Source organism: Danio rerio, chromosome 12 (genome assembly GCF_052040795.2).
Source record: "Danio rerio strain M-AB ecotype USA chromosome 12, GRCz13ab, whole genome shotgun sequence".
NCBI lineage: Eukaryota > Metazoa > Chordata > Actinopteri > Cypriniformes > Danionidae > Danio > Danio rerio.
Genome location: NC_141032.1, coordinates 27,975,055 through 28,001,348, shown reverse-complemented (window position 1 = coordinate 28,001,348; position 26,294 = coordinate 27,975,055). Strand labels below are relative to the sequence as shown.

At 36.2% G+C, this 26,294-nt stretch overlaps 1 protein-coding gene and 1 long non-coding RNA gene across 3 annotated transcripts in view; one reads left to right on the top strand and one right to left on the bottom strand.

Annotated features, from left to right (window-relative positions):
* prkcea (protein kinase C, epsilon a) overlaps nucleotides 1–26,294 on the bottom strand; it is a 130,421-nt gene that overhangs the window by 68,936 nt on the left and 35,191 nt on the right. The gene's annotated exons all lie outside the window — the stretch shown is intronic.
* On the top strand, nucleotides 15,128–25,332 carry LOC147834480 (uncharacterized). Its single transcript, XR_015504174.1, has 3 exons — nucleotides 15,128–21,252; nucleotides 21,430–22,877; nucleotides 22,989–25,332. It is a non-coding gene; the product is annotated as an uncharacterized LOC147834480 (long non-coding RNA).

The window sequence follows — 26,294 nt, the reverse complement described above, 5'->3', positions numbered from 1 at the left end:
TAAATAGGGTTGATAGGTGACATAAATGCATTTAAATGCATAACAACATAATGGTATATCATTAAGGTTGTAAATTTAAGGAGTAAATAAAAATAAATAATATAAGATTTAAATAAGCAATATTTTAAAACAATAACTTAAACCTCCACCAGGTGGTGGCAGGTCACAGCATTTGTTGCTCAATTATTCATTCAACTGATTTATTTAAACAATTGATTTATTAAGACATGCATCAAGTGACAGTCATCACAAATGTGTATGTCAATCACTGACTCAAAACTATTGTTCAGAAACAGATTACGAACCCCACTGTTTTTGTGTACATCTTAACCTATAGTAGTTTGTCAATATAAGTTTATAATTCAAGTATGCTTAAAAAGGGTCAAATATCCTTCTTGAAAGAGAAACTTGTATTAAGTTTCTGTCTACTGGTCTATGTGTATGTGCCATGACTGACTTACAAACATTAGCTCAACTAATGGTCTGTATATAGCAGCACTGAGGACGTGAGGAAACCTGTATGAAAACAATCTTTTTTTTCCCACTTCTGATCCTTCACAAAATAAAAAGCACCTTCCAAAGCGCTATCTAAAACTACACATCACTCTATAGCAGGCTGGTCAGTCACTAAATAAATCAAAGAGCTGGTCGTCCCTCAAGAAGCCTCATGATCTAAAGTCGACCCAGCCAGCAGAGAAAGTGAACAAACACATCATTGATTCTCAAGTGACTCTTTCCCTTTGAGGGCTGCAGTAATTGTGTAGATGTGTGTTGATCATGAGAGAAACTGGTGGCCGAGGACCACCTGACCAGCCATGTGACCCACCGCCACGACTCCACGCATTCCAGAAGTCAGGTGACGCCTTTAGGGAGGACAGTGTTCCTTCATCAGACAAACAACTGTGAAATTAGATTCACATCACTACAACAGTTACTGTCCGTCAATGTGAGTAGAGAATCTAGCAACTTTATGTCTCTTGTTTTGTTCTCCCATTCCACTCGACACAAACACACACACAAAAAAATGACATCTGTTGTCTCACAAAAGAACAGCATCCAGGTGTACCATAAAACCAGCTTAATGCTGGTTCAAATAGGAGCAAATCTCCTTTCTTCAGGAAACACTGAAAGCTCTCATTGTTGCTCAAAATGAAAATGCTACACTCTATTAACTTTATAGAGATTCTGGATTCGGCCTGTGATTTGGGGTCACAAACCAAGCACAAAGATGCACTTCAGGCTTAATGGCAGAGACTGAAATCTAGAGATAAATGTGCAGGTGTCTAATTTAAAGCCAATAACGTATTTAATGGCAAGATATTATTATATAAATTTACTTATTTTCTAATAAATCAATGTGCCAGAGTAAATTATAATGATTATGCTACAGTTACCATACTTAAAGACATTGATCAGATGTTGTATTTCAAGACATCTGTCATTTTTGATAGTTTCAGGCTGTAAAGTAATCATTCAGCATAGAGATATAGAACTGCAAAGTGGTTCAAGCCTTGCCTGGAACTGCTTTAGTTGCGTGTTTTCAAAGAATAATTGGACACTTCAGAATGCTCATTGGCCAATCATAATGAAACATTCATCAGCCCCTGTATAAATAAACAATAACTGTGTGCCTTATTTTCAAATAATTCAAAGGCATGTTGTCAATTATTCTTTAAAGGGATAGTTCACTCAAAATTGTAAGTTCACATACCATCAGTGTTGGGCAATAACACATTACTAGTAATGTGCTACTGTAACGGCATTACTTTTGACTAACTAATACTCTAATGCAGGGCCGGAGTGGGACTCCTTTTCAGCCCTGGAGTTTCAAGCCTCACACCGGCCCACCTCAGTTCACGACTGACTATATTAAAATAAGGTCATTTTAAATTCAGTTTCTAATTACACTATCACGTCTTTTTTTGAGAAAACAGCTGCTTTAGAACTTCAAATGTTCAACAACCCTAACAGTATTATATGTCTTAACAATAAAAATGAAAAAATATAAATTACTTAGATGAAGATCAAACCCGGGTCAGCAGCATCGTAACCTAACTTGCTAACCACTGGACCACAACAGCTATATATCAAGAGGTGAGTTATATCATCATTAACCTGCAGGCAGCGTCTTGCTCACGAGGCTGCGAGAAAATAGATAAAAAGAGCAGAGCTGCGGTAAAATAATGATTAAGAAGGCTGTGGTCAAGTAAATAAATAAATTAATTTAAAAAGTGTGACTGCTGAGAGCAACAGATTGGGACACTGGCCCTTGCGGCCAAAAAACGGACCGGCCCACCGGGAATTCTCCCGGTCCTCCCGATTAGCCAATCCCGGCCTGCTCTAATGCATTACTTTTTAAATAAAGTAACTTCGTTACCGTTACAATATGATGCATTTGTCTGTTACATGGTAAATTAATTAATTTTAGCTGCAGTCTAGCCCACGTCTTCCTGTTTACAGAGGCGACTCATTGTGGAATTGATGCCAACCAACCACAGCAAAAAAGATGCATCATGTATGAAGCCTCATTCACACTACAAGTGACTTGCAGTGGCAAAGTGACAAGCGATCATTAATTTCAACGGAGAATGAGCGACTTCCGGGGTCCTTCATCTACACGAGCGACATAGACTGTTGATGACCAGGTGAGCGTGTCAATCGATGAAACAAAGTGGAGAATCCTTCCAACTTCATTTAAATGAAGAGCGACTTTCTTGAGCAACAGCCAATAGGAGCACCACCAGAGATCAAGTGATTCTCTCTCAGCTCGCTCAGAGGTGGGTTGTATTCGTGCTGCATAGACCTACACGGACCTGCATCTGTAGCAGGTCACCACCTAGAGCTACAGGGAGCTGCAAAGCCGGTCTGAATGAGACATGAGATGCCAGACTGGACAAAAGTCAAACAAAAGCAGAGACTGAATGCGTGCGAGATTCACCAAGTGTGTGCACGAGAGTGACCGGGTGCTCGCGAGAGAGACCGAATGCATGCGAGGTAGATCGAGTGTGTGCTCATCTGAGAGACTATTACCGCTACTATTATTAATTACTATTACTAATACTACTATGTTTGTTGTTTTAAATAAATAAGCACACATTTGTTGTCTGTATAACAAAATTGATTCATTTAGTAGACACAGTAGCTATGTTTCCATTCAAAAAAACATATTAAATTTACCTGCAAAATTTGAATATCACATAAGAGACATGCGAATAAAGCAGTGTTTCCATCCAAGTAGCCAAAGAGAATAAAATCGTCACTTCCCGATTATCTGACGCGAAATTTCAACAGTAAATCCTGAGTTAGCTGTGGTAGTGGAATCTGTGTCAAACGTTTCTTTATTTAACAAATTACTAGCGCCTCAGAAGACGATGCCGACACGCAATGAAGATGTGCTGGTGTTTGAAGGCGTGAGATGCAGAACACAGACGCTCTTGACAATTCTGAAGGTAATTATTAATATAACATGAATATTGAAATGGTTTAGGCCTTTTAGAAATACCAAAACATTTCAGATGCTTTACAATGTGCCCAGCCTGCTGGTTTGTCCATTCACACATTTTTATCATCACATGATCTCTAATAACAAAATCACAGTCCCAATTTTTTTTTTAATGCACATACTGTAATTTGTTACAGTAAAAGTGTTTCCATCTTGTGTATGCTCATCTTTTCTTATTGAATACATATAGAACGTTTATCACAGTCATGTGCAAGTTTTTTATGCGCATTTTGAAAATGTATGTGCATCTCTGTGTTTCCATTAACTGATTTTTTATGCGCATATCGAAAATTAATAAAAAAGGTGGATGAAAACATATAGTGGTACATTTCTGTTATATTTCAGAACACGTTATTTAAATGTACTGTATAGTGTTGTAATGCTCAGAAAAAAATGCTGATTTATTTTTTATGGTTTTAAATATATATTTTTAGCTGTTACACAACAGCAGATTTTGCACTTTGAATATAAACAGCTTACTTTCTATAAATTGCTGACATACCACTTTTAATTTGTGGTTAGTTTAAAAATTGCTCATTGATTTCATTTTTGAGCAGCTGTCATGTTTTGTGTTGTTTAAATTGCATAAAATGTCTATAATAGCAGTTTTTTTGGTGCCAAGTTTCACTAAATTGATTCTGAATGATAATTCAGATTATTATTATTTATTTATTTCATAATGGTTTGTCTTTGTTGTATATTTTTGCTAGTTTTCATACTCAAGCTGTGAAAGAACATGTTTAAGAGTTAAATACAACAACTTCCATGATGCTGAAGCAACTTTAGTTTCTGCTTTTTTGTTTCTGAATATATTATTATTACTGAAAACCTGTAACCATTGACTTTCATAATAGTAAAAACTAATTCTATGAAAGTCAATGGTTACAGGAACACAGTTTAATATTTTATTCTGTGCTTAACAGATTAAACTGAAACTGGTTTGGAACAAGAGTATATGATACCAGAATTTGAATTTTTGGGTGAGCTACCTTTTCAAACAAAGATGGTCAAAAGTTTGGGATCAGCTTGGGACAGCATTCCTTCATCAGACAAATAACTGTGAAATTAAATTCAGATCACTACGTAAGTTACTGTCCGTCAATGACTGAGAGAGTCTATTATCTCTGTTGTTTGGTTCCAATAAACTTGCCATCCAACTCCTCCCACACTTCTTGTCTTTCAGTGCTGTATGTGTGGGCTGCATTTTTTTAATGCTGTCTGCAAGGGGAACTGCTGCAGAGGTGTGATTACAGCTATGAATCCCCACCGGGCAGCACACAGCCCCCATAGCGCAACTAGGCTCGGTACAATTACCGTCGCAAGGTTCCTGGGGGACGTCGGGCGAGCGTGCGCGCGAACATCTGCGCAGATCTGCGTTCTGTCTCATGTCAGGCTGCTCCTGGGGCAAGTAGTGTCCGTTTGTTGTCTGATATCAGAGAGCGTCCTGTCTTCTAGAGTGGGCAGCTGCTCAGGAGAACAGCGTGGCAGCTAAAAGGGCCATTAGTGGGATAGATGTGCTTACATAATACATTATCCATCTGCTCAAAAAGCAGGGCTTAACCAGAACACACCTATACCTCCCAGCACAACACAGTGTACCTCTGAGTACCACACACAAACACAATGAGATGAGGAAAGACAGGATTCTTTTTCTGTATTCACTTTATAAGAGCAGCCATGTTTAATCTGACTTTAATATGAGGCTGGAAGAGAATCAATACGTTTCAAAACATAAAATAAAATATACAGTTGAAGTCAGAATTATTAGCCCCCTAGTTTATTTTTTCCCTAATGTCTGTTTAACGGAGAGAAGATTTTTTTCAACACATTTCTAAACATAATAGTTTTAATAACTCATCTCTAATAACTGATTTATTTTATCTTTACCATGATGACAGTAAATAAAATTTTACTAGAAAATTTTCAGGGCAGTTCTACAGCTTATAGGGCAATTTCAAGACTTAACTAGGGTAAATAAGTTAATTAGACAGGTTAGGGTAATTAGGCAAATCATTGTACAACAATGATTTGTTCTGTAGACTATCGAGGGAAAAAACAGCTTAAAGGGGCTAATAATTTTGACCTTAAAAAGGCTTTAAAAAGATTTTAAACTGTTTTTACTCTAGCCAAAATAAAACAACAATTACTTTCTTCAGAATTAAAAATATTATCGGAACTACTGTAAAAATTTTTCTTGCTCTGTTAAACATAAATTGGGAAATATTTAAAAGAGAAAAAAGATCTAAGGGGGGCTAATAATTCTGACTTAAACTGTATGTAATATATGGCTCTTATGAGAACCGTTAAGTAAAGAATTCTACATGTGACCTTTTTTCTTAGTAGGAAGATAATTTTAAAAAGATGAAATCTGTCTTTATTTATTCATTCTTCACTTTTTTAAAGCCTATTTGAGTTTCTTTCTTCTATTGAACTCAATAGGAGATATTTTGAATAATGTTGACAGCTGGCACACATTGACTTGGCAATTTATTTTCTTACACTGGAAGTTTGTTGTTAGCAACTAGCATTCTTACCAATATTTCATTTTGCATTCAACAGAAGAAACTCACTAAAGGTTTAAAACCACATGGGGGAGAATGAATTATGAAGTAGTTTTCATTTTTGGGTAATCTATTTGTTCAAGTACATTCTTTCTCACTATAAATAACTTTATGTGGAATTGAAAAGGCTCCATGGATGTTAAAGGGCCCTTCATGGAACTGTCAACATCTTTATTTAGTGTGCTGACTAACTACAATTCCAAATAGGGCCTAAAATAAAAGCATTAGCTGGGCTTGGAAGATAATTTACAAATTATAGTCTGTTACTCTACAAATTAGTGTCCATGAAATAATCTTGGTTTCAAATTTCAGATCATGTTTTCTGGCTTCTTTTGTCCAAATTGTGCTTATCTTTAATTTGTACCTAATTTTAGAAGTATGACCAATCTATTTTGTATATAAAAGATGCTTAAGCTTAAGAAAAGAACATTAAAAGTATAAAGAGGCATTTTAAATTGTAATATAATCTATTTACATTTTTTAAAGAATGATTAAGTAATTTAGTAATTTAGTTTTCATGTATTCAGAGTTACAACAGCATTATACAGCAAGTAAAAAAGATATATATTCTATTTCACAATTACTTTCTAACAAATTGTGGAATGAACTGCAGAATGCATATGTTTTATACACCAGAGGCCCATTGAGCAGCTATATATATATATATATATATATATATATATATATATATATATATATATATATATATATATATATATATTGTAGCAGACCCCATCCGAATGATGGCCGAAACTTTACTGATGTTTCAAGTTGCTTTATTTACATTCCTTTACTCTTGTAATCACCGTAAGAGCTGAGCAAAACAATACAAAAACATACATCAGCATTCTTAGATATCTTCACAAAATATGTATTTCTCACTAACAATATATGATGAAACAAACCTTATGCCTTTTCGGGGGGTTGCTGATTAAACTTGTAAACAGTCCTTTTCAGTACGAGCTCTAGTTAAACTGTTATGAAACGGCCGCTTTACATTCTGCTCTCTCATTTATTTTCTGCTCTGAAAAACGGATTTCCTTTCAAAATAAAAGTCCCCCACAAATAATAGAAATTAAATGATCTTTAAACATGAAGAAATGCAAGATAACACCTTTACTTAAGTCTGTTACACACATATATATATATATATATATATATATATATATATATATATATATATATATATATATAAACAATTGTTAACGACAATGTGTGAAATCCAGGGAATGTATAGAATGCCTAAACTTTAACATCAAAGTATGAAATGATTGTAATTTATATATTGCCTAGGCAATATCAATAGAATGTCAATAGAATGTCGCGTTGCCGTAGGGCAGGGGTCACCAACCCTGTTCCTGGAGAGATACCTTCCAGCACATTTCAGTTGCAACCCTGACCAAACACACTTGTTTGTAATTATCAAGTGCTGCTTTAGGTACTATTAATTGGTTCAGGTGTGTTTGATCAGGGTTGGGACTGAATTCTGCAGGAAGGTAGGGTTGGTGGTAGGGTTCCTCTCCAGGAAGATGTCCTGGTAGTACTTAAAAAAACAAAGTGCAAAATTATTCATTCATTCATTTTCTTGTTGGCTTAGTCCTTTTATTAAACTGGGGTTGCCACAGCGGAATGAACCGCCAACTTATCCAGCATATGCTTTTACACAGCGGATGCCCTTCCAGCTGCAACCTATCTCTAGGATACATCCATACACACTCATTCACACTCATACACTACGGACAATTAAGCCTACCCAATTCACCTGTACTGCATGTCATTGGACTGTGAGGGAAACTGGAGCACCTGGAAGAAACCCACGCGAAGGCAGGGAGAACATGCAAACTCCATACAGAAATGCCAACTGACCCAGCCGAGGCTCGAAACAATTACCTTCTTGCTGTAAGGCGATAGCACTACCTACTGCGTATTTTTGTCGCCCAAAGTGGAAATTAAAACAAAAAAATTTAAATGACTTATTAAAATAACAATCCTTAACATTAAAATTAAAACTGAAAAAAAATAAATGCAAAATGCAAAATAAAAGCTGATTCAATCAATGCAAATATACACAAACAATATTTAGTAAAAAATAAAATAAAATGTATTAGGTGTGACTAAAGTATACAGTATGCACACCTATGCTCTCATTATCCATCTCGTTCAAGTCTGATTAGATTCAGCAGGTGAAAAACGCATGAACAGGTTCCCTAGAGACTGTGTCCATGGTGATCAGGGACGAGTCCACTAACCGCACCATACTCATCCTTCCACACCTCTTTTTTTTTGTGCGTGTATATTTCGTCCACTATTCTCCTGATTGGCTTATGGAAGGCTGAGCTGATGAGAATGTGAGCCAAATGGCTGAATTCGCCCACGGTCAGACAGCCAAGAGGAGCTCGGGGCAGCCTCCACCCACGCCATTACCACTTCAGCCCCAGACACGCCACCCACAAGCACTCTCCAATCCAGCCAGAGCACAGCATGGGACCAATTAAAATGGCATCAATCAAAAAAAAAAAAAAAAGAGATGGGTAGAGAGAGAGAGAGAGAGAGAGATTATAAATCTAACCCGATGACGGTCAGCTCTATAATTTCAGATTGATCAGTGATTGGTGCATGAGTCAAACAACCTCAATTCATTGTCCTGGGAAAGTTTAGAGCAGTTGTTTAGAGCTGGAGAAATAGTGTAGTTGAACAGCACCCTGTGGAAAACAGCATGCTGGTACTAATGTGTTAGTGCTGGTTGGGTGCTAGTCTATGTGGTCACTGGCAACTACAGCCGGGAGCTAGGTTCTCATGTTAAAAGCTGGCAAAGGATCATAAAGACTAATGCCTCATTTCCACTGAGTGGTACAGTAAGGTACGGGGCACCTTTATCAGGCTTGTGTCACCACTGCCAAAAGGTACCAAAGGTAATACCTGTCATAGGGTTGCTGGAAAAATTATTTGCTCCTTGTTTTTGTCATACTTCACTCTCGCGTTTGTCCGTTTCTGAAAAGATCGGTTGTCAGAAGCACTTCAATAATCATGTGCACGTTATTATTATCAGCTCAACAAGTTTGTTATTTCAAATATAGATGCGCTGCGAGCAATCGCAAGCTCTCTGGAGAAAGTGAAACCACTCATGCTTTAGATGGCTTCGTAAACAGCAACAGGACACAGATTCTGCTCTTCTTTCTGGCTTTGTGGCTGTTTGTCAAGACAACGACAAGGTTTATTTGAGCTAGGTTCACCCATGGCTTGTTGTTATATGTAAATATTATTACAATATAATGTCCCGGCTATGTGTTTAAAAATGGCGCTTCCTTTGTTTCATTCTTCTGGCTTGTGTACGCATTACTAAGGTTTCTCTGTAAACCAATAGCATGTCTAACTCAGCCTTTTGTTGTGCTAGATACCCTTTCGGAAGGGTACTCAAAAAGTGGTATGGTACGGTTTGCTTTTTGGTACCTTTTGAATGTGAAAAGGGGCATAAAAGTGTATCGAACCGTACCACCCAGTGGAAATGGGCCATAACAGGCCATCCAAGATGTAGGAGAAGATTTTAGCTTAGCTACTTTAGTGATTCATAATTAAAGTCGATGGACACATGGCACAGTAAGAAATGAGTGATATGACAATGCATAAACATGCATTAAACAGTCATATTCAGCAGTTAACATGTGTTGTTGTAAGTAGTCAACTCATGTATGTTGCCTCATGACAAACAATTTGTAATAGATAGATAGATTGCAAATGCTAAAAACATGAGGCCCATATTAATATAAGCTTAAATAAATAAAAAAATATGGGTGGGAAAAATTATGGCCAAGCAAATACTGCACCTGGGGCATGCATATGCCTGTTTTTCACTGGGATTTCACACTCAAATGATTTTCATAGGAATGAGGAAACAATGGTGTTTGAAGCTATATATGTGCAATGAACTCTTATTATTAAGCAATGCCTATAGGTGGATCCAGAATTTGATTCTATGGCACCTTTAATTTGGTCTCTATATGTTTTTTGACTTAAACTTGCATTTTATGAATCACCAAGGATCATAATTTCAGGCAAAATGTTCTTTAATGTTCTACTGTACGGATGTCTATGTTTTCTGCCGAGTTCAGCACACAAAGCAAAACTTGCAACTACTGTCATGCTGTATACAGAAGATACAGCAGCCTGTTAATACGAACAGCTAAATAAATACACTCATAATTGTTGAGCTGTGTTTGTGCAATTTTCAAACAACTATGACTAGGTTAGGATTGGTTACTGAAACCCAGTGCCATTATGGCACTGTAAACGGTATGCACCAGACCGATATAAATTTCAGTGCCTAATTTCGGAGCCACAGGTGCTGCGACAAAGATGTAAAAAGCATCAAGGGGTACATAAATGCACACATAGGTATGCATTGTGTCACATCATCTCTAAACAGTTCATTCAACTTTAAAGGATACAGAGTCCGTCGTCAATATTAGGCATTTGTTCCTGTAGCTCAGGGAACGCAAGCACATAGGCAACGCAAGCACAAAATACTAATTTATGGCTATATTTTACAAGCAAGGATTCTGACAGCAATGTGAAGCAGATGTGATGCGTTACAAAAGTTGCATGTAAACATAGTCGCAAGCCCCAACCCTAGAAAAAAAAGGAGTTCCTGATTTATATGACAGCCTTTCCACAGGTTAATAGTAAGCTAACGTATTGTTATACTGCAAATTTTTAAATTCATGAAAACAAACAAGCGATCAAAAGAAATATTTTAATACAATTTAATTCAAATATATAAATTGATGTATACTTTCAACTTTAATTATATTGCTCAATTAAAATAATTTTTAAAATGACAAATAAAATATTTTCTAGAGTCATCCATTGTAATTTTGTGGCTCAAAAGTATCAGTTCAGGCACCGGTAACGTTTTAAAAGTATCGATTTAGCACCGCTATCGAAATAACCCCAAACTAGGGATGCATCATATTTTGTCGGCAATATCGTTATTTTTAATGTTATTGTTATAGATCCTATAGCAAAATCAGGCTAATATCTTTAAGCCAACAGATGAGTAATTGTACAGTACTGCCTGCCTCGCGCAGGTGTGGGTGGAACTTGTTGAGACTTGTCCAGTGCACTAATAAAGCTTTCCCCAGATTTTTTATTTCTTCAAAATCCGTCATTTCTTTGTGTGGTATTGCTGTTTGTAATTAACTCAGTAAGAAACCAAATTTCATATCATTGTATGTTTGATATGTGTTTTGGTTTATATAACCTTAGAAAAAATATTACATGTGTAAACATAATAGCAGCGATGCACACGTGCTAAACCACTCATTGGGTTGTTTGTAATCTAATATGATTATAATATCAGATTATATGATATAATAGGGCCCAAAAACAATCTAAAAGATACCCAACCCTAACGATAGTATTCTTTCCCATTTAAAACCCTTACACACTCTTACATGAATGTTAGGAAAGGCACATAAAATGTTTGAAACTTTCGTTGTGAAAAGAATATTATCCATGGGCTTCAACAGAAAATTTTCCAAACCACACATTTCACTTGCGTTTCACACGTGCCCCACATATTTGATCTTTTTATAAACATCTGATTGCTCATGTAATTTTTCTGCAAGGAATTAAGCAACATAAATGTTTTTCAAATTTAATAATAACAATAAATGTTTATTCAGTGGGTGCCAAATCAGTGCATTACAGTCATGTTAACATCTGAGTCTTCTTTCATAAAGCAAAAACAAAAAATGTACTCCAGACTTTAAACAGTACTTTCTCTAAAATACATTACATGAAGAGAAAGACTGAAAGCATCAGTCACAAGAGTTTTGTCAAGCAGTCATGTCTGTTTCTGGCAAGCTTGGCAGGTGATATCCGTCGTACACTGAGCTGCAGTGGCTGATCTGAGATGTTATCTAACTAGCCATCTGTCACATGACTCTCTATCTCTCTCCTTCTCTAAATTACATCATGAGTGCAGATTATTCTGCTGAGGGTCTTTGGTGGAATGAAGGAAAACACATTAAGACAGTCAGTGAATCGTTCCAATACTGAGAGAAAGGATATTTTGAATAACAATTCACATACTTATGGTGAGATACTATGCAAAAATACTTCATTAACCTTCCAATTTTGATACGAAATCAAAACTTACAATGTTTATTTTGCTAGTACAAATTGCTATTCTTTAGGTGAACAATTAATCCATGTAAGGTAATCCACAAAGAAAGTTTGTTTTTGTAATCTTTAATCAAAGGCTGAACATTAACTTCTTAGTTTTGAGTGGCGGTCCTTCTCTGTTGATGTCAGTTTGATGAATTCAGCCACAATATTCTTAACCACATCCGTCTTACTATTAGTTTGCTACAAGAGAATGATGCACAAAAAGAAACCTCCACCCACCTTTAATATTCTGTTTCAGTAGGAATTACATCAACACACTGAACTAACAGACTTTGAGCTTTTCATCCAACATACAATTGTTGCACTTTATAAACATTTTATACATTTATACACTTATTTTGTCTGTTGAATACAAAAAAAAAAAACATAATTTTCTCCTGCATTATTGTGCCACAAATCTCAACTTCAGCTACAATTACATACACCACACTTATAGTTTTCATATTTAAGGCGGATTTTTACTTCTGCGACGAGTGATCAGCATGACCCTCAACACCTGCCTTGCGTGGAGCCATGCATTTATACTTCTGCATGCTATTTGTGTTGCTCTGCAATAACACTTCCGAAATGCTAAATGGCAGCAGATTTTTATGTTTCTCTGTGTCGCGTTTCATTGTGGGTGTTTTGTTTTATCTAAATGCTACCTTAGTATACAAGTAGCTAAAACTTGCTCATTTAGAGTGGAAACCAGCGGACGTGCAACAAAATTAATTTTAAGGTAAACACAAAACAACAGTTTTCATCTGGAGCTCCTCCAATTTGTTTTTACAGCAGCTCACAATATTTTTTTTTTATGTGACAAAAGAGATCTCCTCTAATATACCTAATATATATAATATCACTAATACAGTGTTTACATTAAATAAATATTATTTTGAATATAACTTTTTTAAAATGTTTTTATCTTTTAGTTTGGGGAGATAACTAATGATTAATTTATTTCACCCTGTTCGGTGTTTTGCCTTAAAGGGAACCAATGTTCTGTCTCTGATGTTCCTGGAGTGTAAAAGTTTAGCTCAAAATACCCCATAAATTATATTTTATAACTCTTTAAAATGGGACACGGTGGCTCAGTGGTTAGCGCTGTCAGCTCATAGCAAGAAGGTCACTGGTCCGAGCCCCAGCTGGGTCAGTTGGAATTTCTGTGCGAAGCTTGCATGTTCTCCCTGTTTACACACTTGTTTCCTCGGGTTTCCCCCACAGTCCAAATATGTGCAATATAGGTGAATTGAATAAACTAAATTGGACATAGTGTATATGCGTTAATGAGTGTGTATGGGTGTTTCCCAGTACTGGGTTGCAGCTGGAAAAGCATTCGCTGTATAAAACATTTGTTGGATAAGTTGGCGGTTCATTCCACTGTGGCAACCCCTGATAAATAAAAGGGACAAAACTGAAGAAAAATTAAGGAATGAATGAATGAACTCTTTAACATTGCCCCTTTTAGGCTTTGATCCTAAAAGTGCTTTGGTGCCACTGTGTCACTTTAAATTCAAATGAGATTGTACTGCCGGAGCTACAAATTCCTATGTGTCAACATAGTGGCAGATTCTAAAATAAAACCAATGTCCTAATGAGAGGGAGATTGTCACTTATGGGCAGGCCATTCCCCCTCTGATTTTATATACAAAGGAAGAATGTGAAACAAAGTGTTTCTGCAGACTGTTTTTATGAAGTGTGATTATAAAAAATAAAATTGATACATTTTTACCATTATAAGCTGGTTATATTCACAGACTGTTGTCACACAACTGTGTTTACACCCCTTATAAAGGTGATTTTATCATAATAGGTCCCCTTTAAGATTCAGATTGTTTTCATGACGCCATGTAAACTGAGCTGGATTTGAATGACAAACATCTGTGCAAGGTTATGCCGACTAATCCCAGCACTCTTCACAACGGCGACGTCATTGTTCAGGTTTTGACCTTGCCCTCTCTTTCACCCGTCTCTTCATCTTTCTCTTTCTCTCTCACCCACTGCATCCATGCAGACGTGTGAGCACACAGGCTCGTTTCGATGGCAACCCCTGCAATCTAACCCATTTCAGCCACCCAGGACACCCCGCTGAACAAACACACGCAAGATCCCATCCACTCAACATACACAAACACCCATCTGGATTTGAAGAAAGAGAGAAAGAGACGACTAGAAAATCAACATTTAGTACACTGCTGCCTCAGATACTGAAACTCATTAAAGAAGAGAGAGAGAGAGAGAGAGAGAGAAATATCAAATTCTAAAAATAGCCAATACCACCTCTTCTAGCAGCCCTGCATACATTTGCATAATAAGCAGGCAAAGGCTGACACTCTGTGAACGGTGGACGCATGAACCACAAGAGAAAGTTCAGGAGTAAGACCAACAGGAAGTTGATGAGGAGAGCCAATCAGAATGAAGATGGACAGAAATGGGGTTAAAGGGTTTATAATAGGACAGCTGTAGCAACAATCGGGCTTTTTGGTATTTCTATGTGTGTGTTTTATGTGTTCAGTGTTCAAGTGATCTGAGAGTTTGAGAAAAAAGAAAGGAAAAAAACAGTGATACGAAAAACATATGTAGCTTGGATTTAATAAATTAGTTATCGGTCTATATTATATATATATTGATTGCAATGTACTAAGGTAATAACTCTCTTCCCCCATAAAGATAGAACTCATTTATTAGATTTTTGTCATATTACATACTTGTAGATTTAATTAGAGACTCTTACTAATTAAACCGATACCAGTACTAATTCATTACATATTTGTACTTGATTTTAAGCATTAGGTATATTTATCCAATATTATTAAGTATATTTATCCAATCTACACTAGTAGTTTTTCAAATTGTTACAGGAATTTATTTTTTATTTAATTAGCTTTATTTTTTAATGAATTGTAAGTACAGTCAGGGCTGACATTTACACCTCCCAACCTGCCAAATGCAGGTCGATTTCGGCTGTGGCGAGTGAGACACTAGCTACTTTGGCTGGTTGAAAATCATTTTTGAATTGCCAGTGCTGGCTAGTCACTAAAGAGAAGAATTTTAGTGTAAGACCGTTTGTCAATATGCATGCAAATGTGAAATTATACCTATTACAACTCCAGTGACAGAAGGGACTCAATTTCTCATTACACCGTTTCCTCGCGCGCCACGAAGCAACCATGCCTAGAAACAAAACCAGTGCAATGCTTGTGCATCCTCAGGTTGTTTGTTCGCCGCAGCAGCTGCAGCTTTTGCTTTAACCATTCTTTGAACAGATTATTAACAGACCTAAGGTTAACTGTGTGCACAAGACCATCCTTTCATCATCCTAAACGGAATGTTTTTCATGCATTTCATGCTTACAGTTATTTTTGCTAACATGGTTTAATAATCATCCTTTACAATAACATTGCTTTAATATGTTGTATGCATAGTTAACTGGTGATCTGGGACCTTTAGCCTGAACGGACCACTGTGCATAGTTTAAGATGCATGAGAATTAATATGGTCAATATGGCGAATGAAGCCCCATCTACTAGTACAAGAGCCAATCATCGATCACTATAGACTGATGTTTCTCCAGGGAAAAGCTCAGATCAGACGTGTGCTTTTATGACAGTTTGGTGGTTAATAAACGCACTGGAATCTCAGCAAATACTTGCTTCACAGACATAAGAAATATATCCAAATAAAGCTTGAAATCTTTACATTTAAATGAACCGAGTGCACTTAAAAAAAGTTTTCTGGTTTGGTAATCTATATGAAACAAACGTGAGGTACAGTCAGCCCTGTCAAATGCACATCACGCAGCAGCAACTTTTCAAACACCCACAAACTTGAAGACAAACTCGCTGTCATTCTGAAGAAGATTCACCATCAAGACCAAGTTGTGAATTACTTCTGAAGACCAGTGGGAACAGACAAACCATTATCCATATATGATAATGTATAGAATAGCCATAAATGATGATGGTGTCGTGATCATGTTCCTTTTCGAGTGTGCATGCGCATTAGCTCTGGCAACTTGAAAATGTGATGATTTATTTGAATCAGACGTTTAGAAATTAAACTTATGAGACAGATGTTTCATTTTATTGATGATTCCAAATATGTAATGTAATCATAAGCTTGGCAAACAGCTTTGGACAATTTGATGCTTTCCCATTCAGACAGACTGCTCGAGCATACTGCCTAAAAGATGTCTTTAAAAATGGCCGTCGAGTGAAATAACCTGCCTTAAAGGGACTTTTCCCTTATTTCTTTCCTTATTTGAATAATAACCAGTCAGAAATAAGACGTTGTTTTGTTTTTACATAAACAGTTTTGTTTTAACATAAACAAATGTGTCACATTGTGTCACGCTGACAACTTTGATGAATCATTTCGCCCATATTTTGCCAAACGGTACTTCAAACATTAAAATATACAATTACATTTAAGGTTTTCTTTGTATATTTATAAAAAAACTTGTAAACTTTATAAATTTAATTTGATTCACACACCACAATCTCTAACCTTTAACCCTTGTATAATCTCTATATAAACTAAACTTGATCACATGCCACCATTGTTTTGGTTCACCTATAAAATGTGTGTGCGCGTGCAAGTGTGTGTGTGTTAATCCAATGCTCAATCCTACTTGCTATTTTCAGACAGTAAATCCTGAACAACTGACACGCCGCATCCAACCAAAACGTTAGCATACACACTTTCCTACCTGTTCCCTTGTCCAACCTGTACTGGTTATCCTTTAATATGGGTAAAAGTATTGAACGGCGGGATGATTCAGAAGCCTAAGGAAGGAGGAATACATTTGGCTGATGAGAGGATCACTATAAATAGAAGAGGGTAAAGATAGAAGCGCAGCGTCTGTCACCTCTCATCAGAAAGGCTGAGCTGATAACAGCAAGAGGGACAAACTTACGCAAAACAGGTGGGAGTCAAGACACTTTATTGCTCCCATTTTCTTTTCAATATCGCAAGATTTATGCGTATATAAATGCACTCAGGCAGTGGATCAGACAGAAATATCTTTCATTTATCAAAACGAAACATCTGCGACCTGCACAGAAGCCTCTGATATCATCTGTCTGACAATTTGTGCTCTGAATTGGCTTTAACTCACAAAAGAGTCTGGTGGGACATGGGGTCAGGCAGGTGGGCAATTTTACAGAAAGAAAGGACGCTGCAGTGCTTGAGCTATTCTGGTCTGTGTAGCTTAAGGTGCCACTGAAAATAGCTCGACTGGCCTTCATAGCTAAAGAGAGTCTCTTGCCCATGTGTGTTTTTGTGTTTGAGACTCATTGATTGTGTCTGTTTGTGGAAACGGGACAATAGTCTCCTACCTCTAGGAACTAAAAACGGCTCTCACCTGCTGTTGGTGGTGTGTTCAGCACCAAACAAAGATTAAAGGTTATGGGAATGGTAAGAAATGTGAGAATTTGTGTTCTGTTTGGGTGTAATGATTCACATTTATTAAAGCCCGCATGAACCAGAAGCTGTGACTGCATATCAACGAAAATAAGAAAACAGTGGGCGTGGCTTGTTTTTCTACTGCGATCTGATTGGATTTAGGCAATTCAGAAAGATCAGGAGTAGGGTTTTGGGAGAGTTATTACATCAAACTGACTGTTGGAGGGGCATGGTTAAGTATGTTAGCCACACCCAATACATCGGACAGACATAAGCTGCTAAGCAAACGGCACACTATACACCATGCACTTATGCACTTACACACTCAACAGCATAGTATATGCATGTAGTGTCATCCCAAATGGAACATGCATTTTTTTTACTAAACTGAAAGTCTAACCGTTTCCCAGGAGACGTTTGACGGTTGCCAAATTAGCGAAATAAATGACCAAACTACCAAATAATACATGTTCACCATCCGGAGGCAACATAATCATTTTTGTAGGAGAATTTTGCTTTCACAATCTACAATAAATCAAGCAATCCAACATCAGTGCCGAAAGCTCCGCCCCTTATCGCTACGTGAGCAAAGCTGTGACTGTTGAGTGCGTGAAGTGTCCAACTTTCCACTCTAATTTATGACGGTTGAATAAGTGCATCACACAGGTATATTTCAGTCAAATGCACTACTTACAGTATTTACACTACAAAATGGTTTAGAATAGTGCTTAAGTATGTGCTTGGCACGCACCTATAAGAATTTAACTGAAAACAAACAGCAAGTGCATTTCAGATTTCAATTTTAGATTCCAAGGGTAATATTGTTTTCTTAATGACATGCACGTATGAATTGTTCACCACAAAACTAGCAATGTGAGCTAACAAAATCAACATGGTTAAATTTGATTTCATGTGTACTATTAAGGTGCACTAATCGATATATGAAGGATAATGTTAAACATTATGTCGGACTCGGACCATATTTTAAAACACACTTGCAGACAATCAGCAGTAGGGGCATGCCTAGTAATGAAAATTAATGATATTAAAAAGGGTAATGGATCTTTGAGTTATAAAAGAATTTGTTTTGGTCACTTTTCAAACAACAACATTTGGCAAAATCAGCTTGGAGAATTTAACATTTTGATGTATGATGTTGAGTTTTTTTTTGAAAACCATGATTAAAGGTGCAATAGGTGATCTGCCAAAATGCTAACGACTTAGCATATTATCTTTGGACGGCGGGGAGGGGCTGTGATTTAAAGCCACACCCCCTGAAATCGCGAGCACGCGCACCGTGTCACAACAGCAGACAGACAACCCACTAGTTCATGTCATTCGCCAGTTAGTTAGTGTTTAGCCAGCGGCTTGCAGGATTTACATTTATTACTTAGCCACACTTACTAAACTAAATATAAATCTACTATGGGTATCGATGCTGTAAAAGGACCTTATGAAACTGAAAATAATCACATCAATCTTTCACCGGGAGATTTCAGTGGCTTAATAACACGTCACACTTAGCCATACTTCAGCCATGGTGTCGGACTTCCTCCAGCGTGCTAAAGTAACTCCAATATTGATTCAGGTTTTTAAAAGTTTAAATTCAGCATTTGATTTCTCCCGGTCTGTCTCGTGACTGCGCGGTGCTTATGCTGATGGGCATGTGCGAATGGCGGATCTGCGTGAACAGATGTGCAGAAGTCCGAATCTACATTTTCTGACAGACAGTCTGAGCTGCTTATTGGAATTATGGGAGATGTTGGTCCGACAATATTTAATTAGATCAACATTTTTTTAGTTTTATGCTTTACCCAGAATATAAAAATACATATAAACACATTTAGATCATTTACTGTAATCATTACTATTGGACTGTGAAGAGACTTTTAACCAGCACAACAAAAAATGCTTCTAAAGACAATCACCTACTGCACCTTTAATATTATAGAGATGTGTTTGTGCTGATTTAGGCCTGTTATGGATAAATAAATGTTAGAATAAAATTAACAGGTCAGTGCTGATAACCTCATGGGCAGTGTACTGACATGTAGAGTCATTGTGTTTCTTGCATTCCGAGTTCAAGTCCCTGCTTGTGGACCATTCCCTATACTATCCCCCCTCACTGTCATACGTTTCCTCCTGTGTAACTACTGTCCCATCAATATAAAACAGAAAAAAATTTTCTTTAAAAAAAAGCATAAAACCACTAATAGGTGACTTCTAGTCTGTATTCCTGAGTGATCCAGTGAATCTTTAATTCAAGCAATTCATTCAAGAGGCTGATTCATTTTAAAACTAAGCTAATTAATGTCAATTTAAATGGATTTAATCTTGTCATCATTTGCCCTTGATATGTTTCAAGCTAATTTGAGTTTTTTTTTATTTTATTTTTTATTTTTTTCTGTCGAACACAATAGAAGATATAAGAATGATTGGTTTACCATTTGTGAAAAACAAATAGTATGGAAATCAATGCTTACAGATTTCCTATATTCTTCAATATATTTTCTATTGTGTTGAAAAAAAAACAACAACTCAAATTGGTTTAAAACAAGTCAAGGGTGAGTAAATGATGACTGTTTTCATTCTCAATATCTCTTTAAAGATATGTTCACAGAACAGGTTAATCCCAGTGTTGCTTTGAGACATATGTTCCACTCCCGATTTGTTTTGAACTATTTTCACTGATGAAAAAAAGTGTCTAAAATGTATTTCGGTTTATGTCAATCCATTCACATTTAATGCAGTCACTTAATGCATTTTTTTCTGGTAAAGACTACTCACACATTTATTCCAAAATACATGTAAATTCTGACATCATTAACCAGAAATGAGCTCTAAACGGCTGCACTTATATTTGTAAATATTTGACTACATTACAAACTCTGTGGATAGATGAGTGTTGTGAACAAGTTCGATGAAAACATACAGAGGAACACTTTTGCATGTCGAGATGTATATAATATGCGTGTGTGCTGGCGCTCACCGGATGCTTTATGTGCGCACGCATGAGAGCTTGAAGGTAAACAAACAAGCGCTTATCAGAAGCATTTTGTCGACATTTTGTTTAACACAGTTGGCATTAAGAAGGAACAGAAATGTTATCTGACTAACATCTAACAGCTAAATGTGTCTGGAAAAATATTCAAAGGCTTCTATTTTCATAAACCGCACGGATGTGAATGCATGGATGTAAAAGTGTTCTGATTGGCTAGAGTAGACATCTCATGTCAGCATGTTCTAGACGTGCATGCGCTCTTTCCGGCAATCTTCCATCTGTGTTTACACAGTGCAGCATTCTAGCAAATAACGGTAATGTTACAACTTCTCTTTCAGAACGAATTTACCTGTATTTTCAAAAAGGGAATGTTTACACATACAGACCTTTCTGAAAAATTGCTGGTAATTTTCCGGAAAGGTTTGTATCTGTGAAAGGGGCTCATGCAGCACGACACCTCAACATTTCTGCTGTCTAAGTTGCTAATATTAAAATGAAAATAGGCAGTTCCTTAAATCATGTTTACATTTTATTGTTGAGAAAGTGAAACAACGTACCAGGACGATGTGAATGAAGTTATAAAGTACACTGTTCCCTTTAAAGATTTACCCGTGTCCTCGGTATAGTCTGTTGTCCATATCAAACTGAGAAGAAGAGACTGCAGCCTTGATCAAACTTGCGAAGTCTGAACTTATAAGAAGAGAATGCAGGACTGAACTGTGTGTGTAGGCTACTTAATATTCAGGAAAAGCCCCAATCAGAGAGGCGAATGTCTGCAGCCCCGCCTCCGTTTTCAGATGTCTCCGTTTTCCATCATCCACACTGAGACGGAGCAGCAGCGTTTCAGAATGAAAACGGCCTCTCCAGCGTTTTCGAAACGCTCCGTTTTCGGCGCTCGAGAACTCCGGCGTAGTGTGGACGGTTGGCGTAACCGTAGCAAAACTTATGCGTTTTCAAACTAAAACGCATTAGTGTAAACGGGGCCTAAGGTTGCAGCCCTCCAGGAACTGTTTAACAACTTGGTCTACATGAATCACGTGACAATCGTTCATTTTGGACTTCCATTGTCACAACTCTCTCTTTCTAAAGCTCTAGTAACTCATACTCTTTAGCCAACCAGATGCAAGCTCACATTCAATCCAGCTCCATAGAAAATTGTAATGAACCTTGGCTGATCACTTGCGTATGTGGATACAGGCTCCAACATACAGCAGCACTAGCATGTTCTTTTTCAGCTGCTGTTGGGATTCTCATACCAGTGTCAAATTAGCCCACCCAGGCTGGTCAGAACAAGTAGAGTGCTTTGGATCAATGTGAAAGACCAACCAGAGATCAATAGATGTGTGTGTACATACAATCAAACAGAACAAGGTTTTACTCAGGCTATAAACCGGAGGGATGCTGAGCTCTCATTTATGCCCAGAGCAAAGTCACACATTAGCACTAACTGACTGTTTGCACGGAGATGCTAGAATTAAGTGATCTCCAGCCAAGCTCATCCTCAGTTTACTGACACCTCTGAAAAGAGGCCTGTGATTAACGCAACATCCAGACAACACAACTATTATTTAGACACAAAGCTTGTATGTGTGTGTTTTAGTGTCTGTTGCGACTGTGTCTTTGTGTGGGCGCTGTGTAGTTGTTTGTTGGCCCTTACATCTGCACACATTCACAGACCTATTATCACAGCTCATTGATGAATTAGCCCGATGTGTTCAAACACCAATCATTTGTAAAATACTGTTCAAGAATGTATGCTTTAGTTAAAGAGATGCACTGTAAAAAATGTGATGTACAGTTTTATGTTTATTTCTGGTTATGAATTGCTAACTGCTTTTTTGACATTTGACCCAACTCTGCGCTTTACCAAATTGACTTTTATTAATATTTTTAGTAGTTTGAAACAATATATTCTATAGGAAATAATATATAGAGAATTAAATAAGTATTGGAAGTTTATCACAAGGGTTAACAATTACTTTAAAAGGAAGCTATTATACTTGACAACAAATGTTTTTTGATTTGTAATCTGTATGAAACGAACACAAGGTACAGTCCATACAGTCATACACACATCACATGACAGCAACTACTCAAACACCCACAAAGATGTAAACAAAGAGTCGCCGTCATTTCTGGAGGAGATTTGCCATCAACATCAAGTTGTAAACTACTTCTGAAGACCAGCGCGATCTGATGAATCTTTATTCAGAGGATGATATTGTATAAAACGGCCATCAATGAGGTTGGTGTCGTGATCTCATTGAGGTTGGTGTCGTGATCTACTTCTAAGACCAGCGCGATCTGATGAATCTTTATTCAGAGGATGATATTGTATAAAACGGCCATCAATGAGGTTGGTGTCGTGATCTCATTCTCTAGTGTGCATTAGCTTGGGCCACCTAAAAAATATGATGATTTTGTTTGATTCAAAATTTTATAAACTAAACGAGACAGATGATGTTTAATTTTATTGGTGATTTCAAATATGTAATGTAATCATAAGCTTGGCAGTTTTGGATAATTGGATGTTTATCCATTCAGATGGAATGCTCGAGCATACTTTTCAGCAAGAGGCGTTTAAAAGATGGTTGCAGAGCGAAATTACTTGCCTTAAAGGGACTTTGATAAAAGTCCCTTTTTTTTTTAATTTTCAACGTCAAAAGTTGCAGGGGAAAGACCCCATAATGCAATTCAAAGACATTAATACATAAAAGAAAAAGAAAAAAACACAACCTATGAAAAACTGTTTATTTAAGGATATTTTACAGCATTCACTTATGATATTAAATTCTGTCATGATTTACTCTCCCTCCATTTGGTCCAAACATTTTCCAGTTTCTTTTTTCTGATGAACACAAAAGAGGTATTTTGAATAATGTTTGTATATGATAAGTTGTTAGCCTTTAACTTACATACTGTACAATTCCTACTGTGGTTGTTGCTACACATACCTTCGCTTGTGTTCAATTAAAAACCATAAATGTTTGAAACCACTCGAGGGTGAGTAAATGACAGAATTTTCTTTATATGAAACTATTTTACAATGAATATTTGTTGAACATTGTTATACCCCTATGTGATTCACAGCTTTCTTTTGTGTGCATTATTTTAGCAGACTATTGTTCTTTGTCAAAAAAAAGTATTGTGAAGATCCAAAAAATGACAACGAAAGCCTTCAGTAGTCTATATGACTCACTCACTTTGTTCAAAGTTTTCTGAACATACACAATGAATATGTTATTAAAAGAGCATATAAAACAGTGGATGTTCATTTTTAGGTATGTGTAAGGGGGAAATGTTTAGCATGGCCACGGCAATACTGACTTGAGGGATCGATCAAGCAAAAATGATCAAAGCTGTGAATTAATGGTGTTACTTTTGGAAATGGCTTATAGTTTCTTGCTCAAGCCATTTTTTATTTTTTTTACATTTTATTTATAATGTGCTTTTCTAAAACCCAAAGTGCTACAACAACAAAGAAATTAAACATGCAATAAAATACATGTATACGTTAAAAAATTCTAAAATATAAACAAATTAGAATAATTAAGCATCTAAAAATGCAATCTTAAAAAGATGAGTTTTTATCATCTTCTTAAAACTAAACTAGTGTGGAAGCATTTCTTACAGAATAAGGGAGTCATTAATTAAGCTTCATGACATATTAACACTGCTAAAATGCTTTACTTCCGTAGTTTTGTCTTGTTTCTGTATGTAAACATTTAGGAAGCATTTTCTAAACAAGCAAAGTATATTGTTGTTTTTAAGAAATAATGTCAAAATTAAGTGAGTTTTACCTTAAAACAAGCAACAACAACAAAAAAGCAAATTAATCTTGTCAAATTTTGCAAGTTAATTTTGTGTCAGATTATTTTGCCTAACCCATTAGCAGATTATTTTGATTGTTTTAAGGAAAAACCTGCTTAATTTTGCAATATTATTTCTTAAAACAGTATTTTTGCTAGTCTAGAAAAACCTTCTTGATTCAATAGTTAAATCAAGTCCATTTTAATTATTTGAACAAGAAACAAGACAAAAAACTAAGCAAAGGAAATATCTATCCATCCATCTATCTATCTGTATTGCATTTAGGACTCTTAAAGTTTTGGAATCCATTGACCTACATTTTTAAATCCATGGACCAATGACCATAGTTTCAGCTAGCTTATATTGTAAAGTAATGTTCTATTAAACATTGTTATTTATAAAATGTTCTATTATATTGTTGAAGTTGTTGAAGAATTATTAGCTCCCCTGTTTATTTTTCCCCCCAATTACTGTTTACCGGAGAGAAGATTTCTTCAACACATTTCTAAACATAATAGTTTTAATATCTCATTTCTAATAACTGATTTATTTTATCTTTGCCATGATGACAGTGAATAATATTTTACTAGATATTTTTAAGACACTTCTATACAGCTTAAAGTGACATTTAAAAGCTTAACTGAGTTAATTATGTAAACTTGGCAGGTTAGGGCAATTAGGCAAGTTATTGTATAACGATGGTTTGTTCTGTAAACTATCGAAAAAATATATAGCTTAAAGGGGCTAATAATTTTGACCTTAAAATGGTTTTTAAAAAATTAAAAACTGCTTTTATTTTAGAAATAAAGACTTTCTCCAGAAGAAAAAAATATTATCAGACATACTGTGAAAATTTCCTTGCTCTGTTAAAAATAATTTGGGAAATATTTAAAAAAAGAAAAAGAAATTCAAAGGAGGGCTAATAATTCTGACTTCAACTATATATATATATATATATATATATATATATATATATATATATATATATATATATATATATATATATATATATATATATATATATATATATATATATATAGGTTATTTATTCACAAACAATTTAAATGATTTACAATATTTGAATAGACTTTTTTGGATGGAAACAGCTATTGATGTCAAACCAATTTGGAATGCGCACATGCACGAATGAGATTAGACAGCTGCGGTTGTTCAATAGATAAAAAGTCATTTGATTTTCCATGCGATAAAACGATGGGAGACATTTTTTTTTTGGTGATCTATCCCTTTAAAACACAGAGTCCACTCCATTGTCTGAATTTGATTGAATTGTTATTCAGTGAAGATTATCTGTCATGATCATCTCCACTAATGCATCCAGTCGGTTATAAACTGAATGGGGAATTAAACTGAATCACAGCACAGCACTGTGTCTGCACCATTAGTTTACCACGGCTAAAGTCAGGTCTCCCCCAGCACCAGCCTCAGGTCTCTGAGTGGGCTCTCAAAACATATGCTTACACACACACAACATTCACACAGACACAGACTCACATATACTGTAAGAAAGAACAGCTTCAACCCCCGCAGATCCACACACACACACACACACACACACACACACACACACACACACACACACACACAAACACACAAACACAAACACAAACACAAACACACACACACACACAAACACACACACACACACACAAGCGTTAAAGAGTGGGATTTCCCTAATGGACACTGCAGCTTTCCACACACACTTCCTCTCACTCACAAGGCCTTTCTCTTGATGCACTAATGATGCATCACAAAACCAAGAGGATTTCATGAATCTATCAAACGCCCACAATCAAGACTGACATACCATTTCTCCGATCATTACTATTCAGTT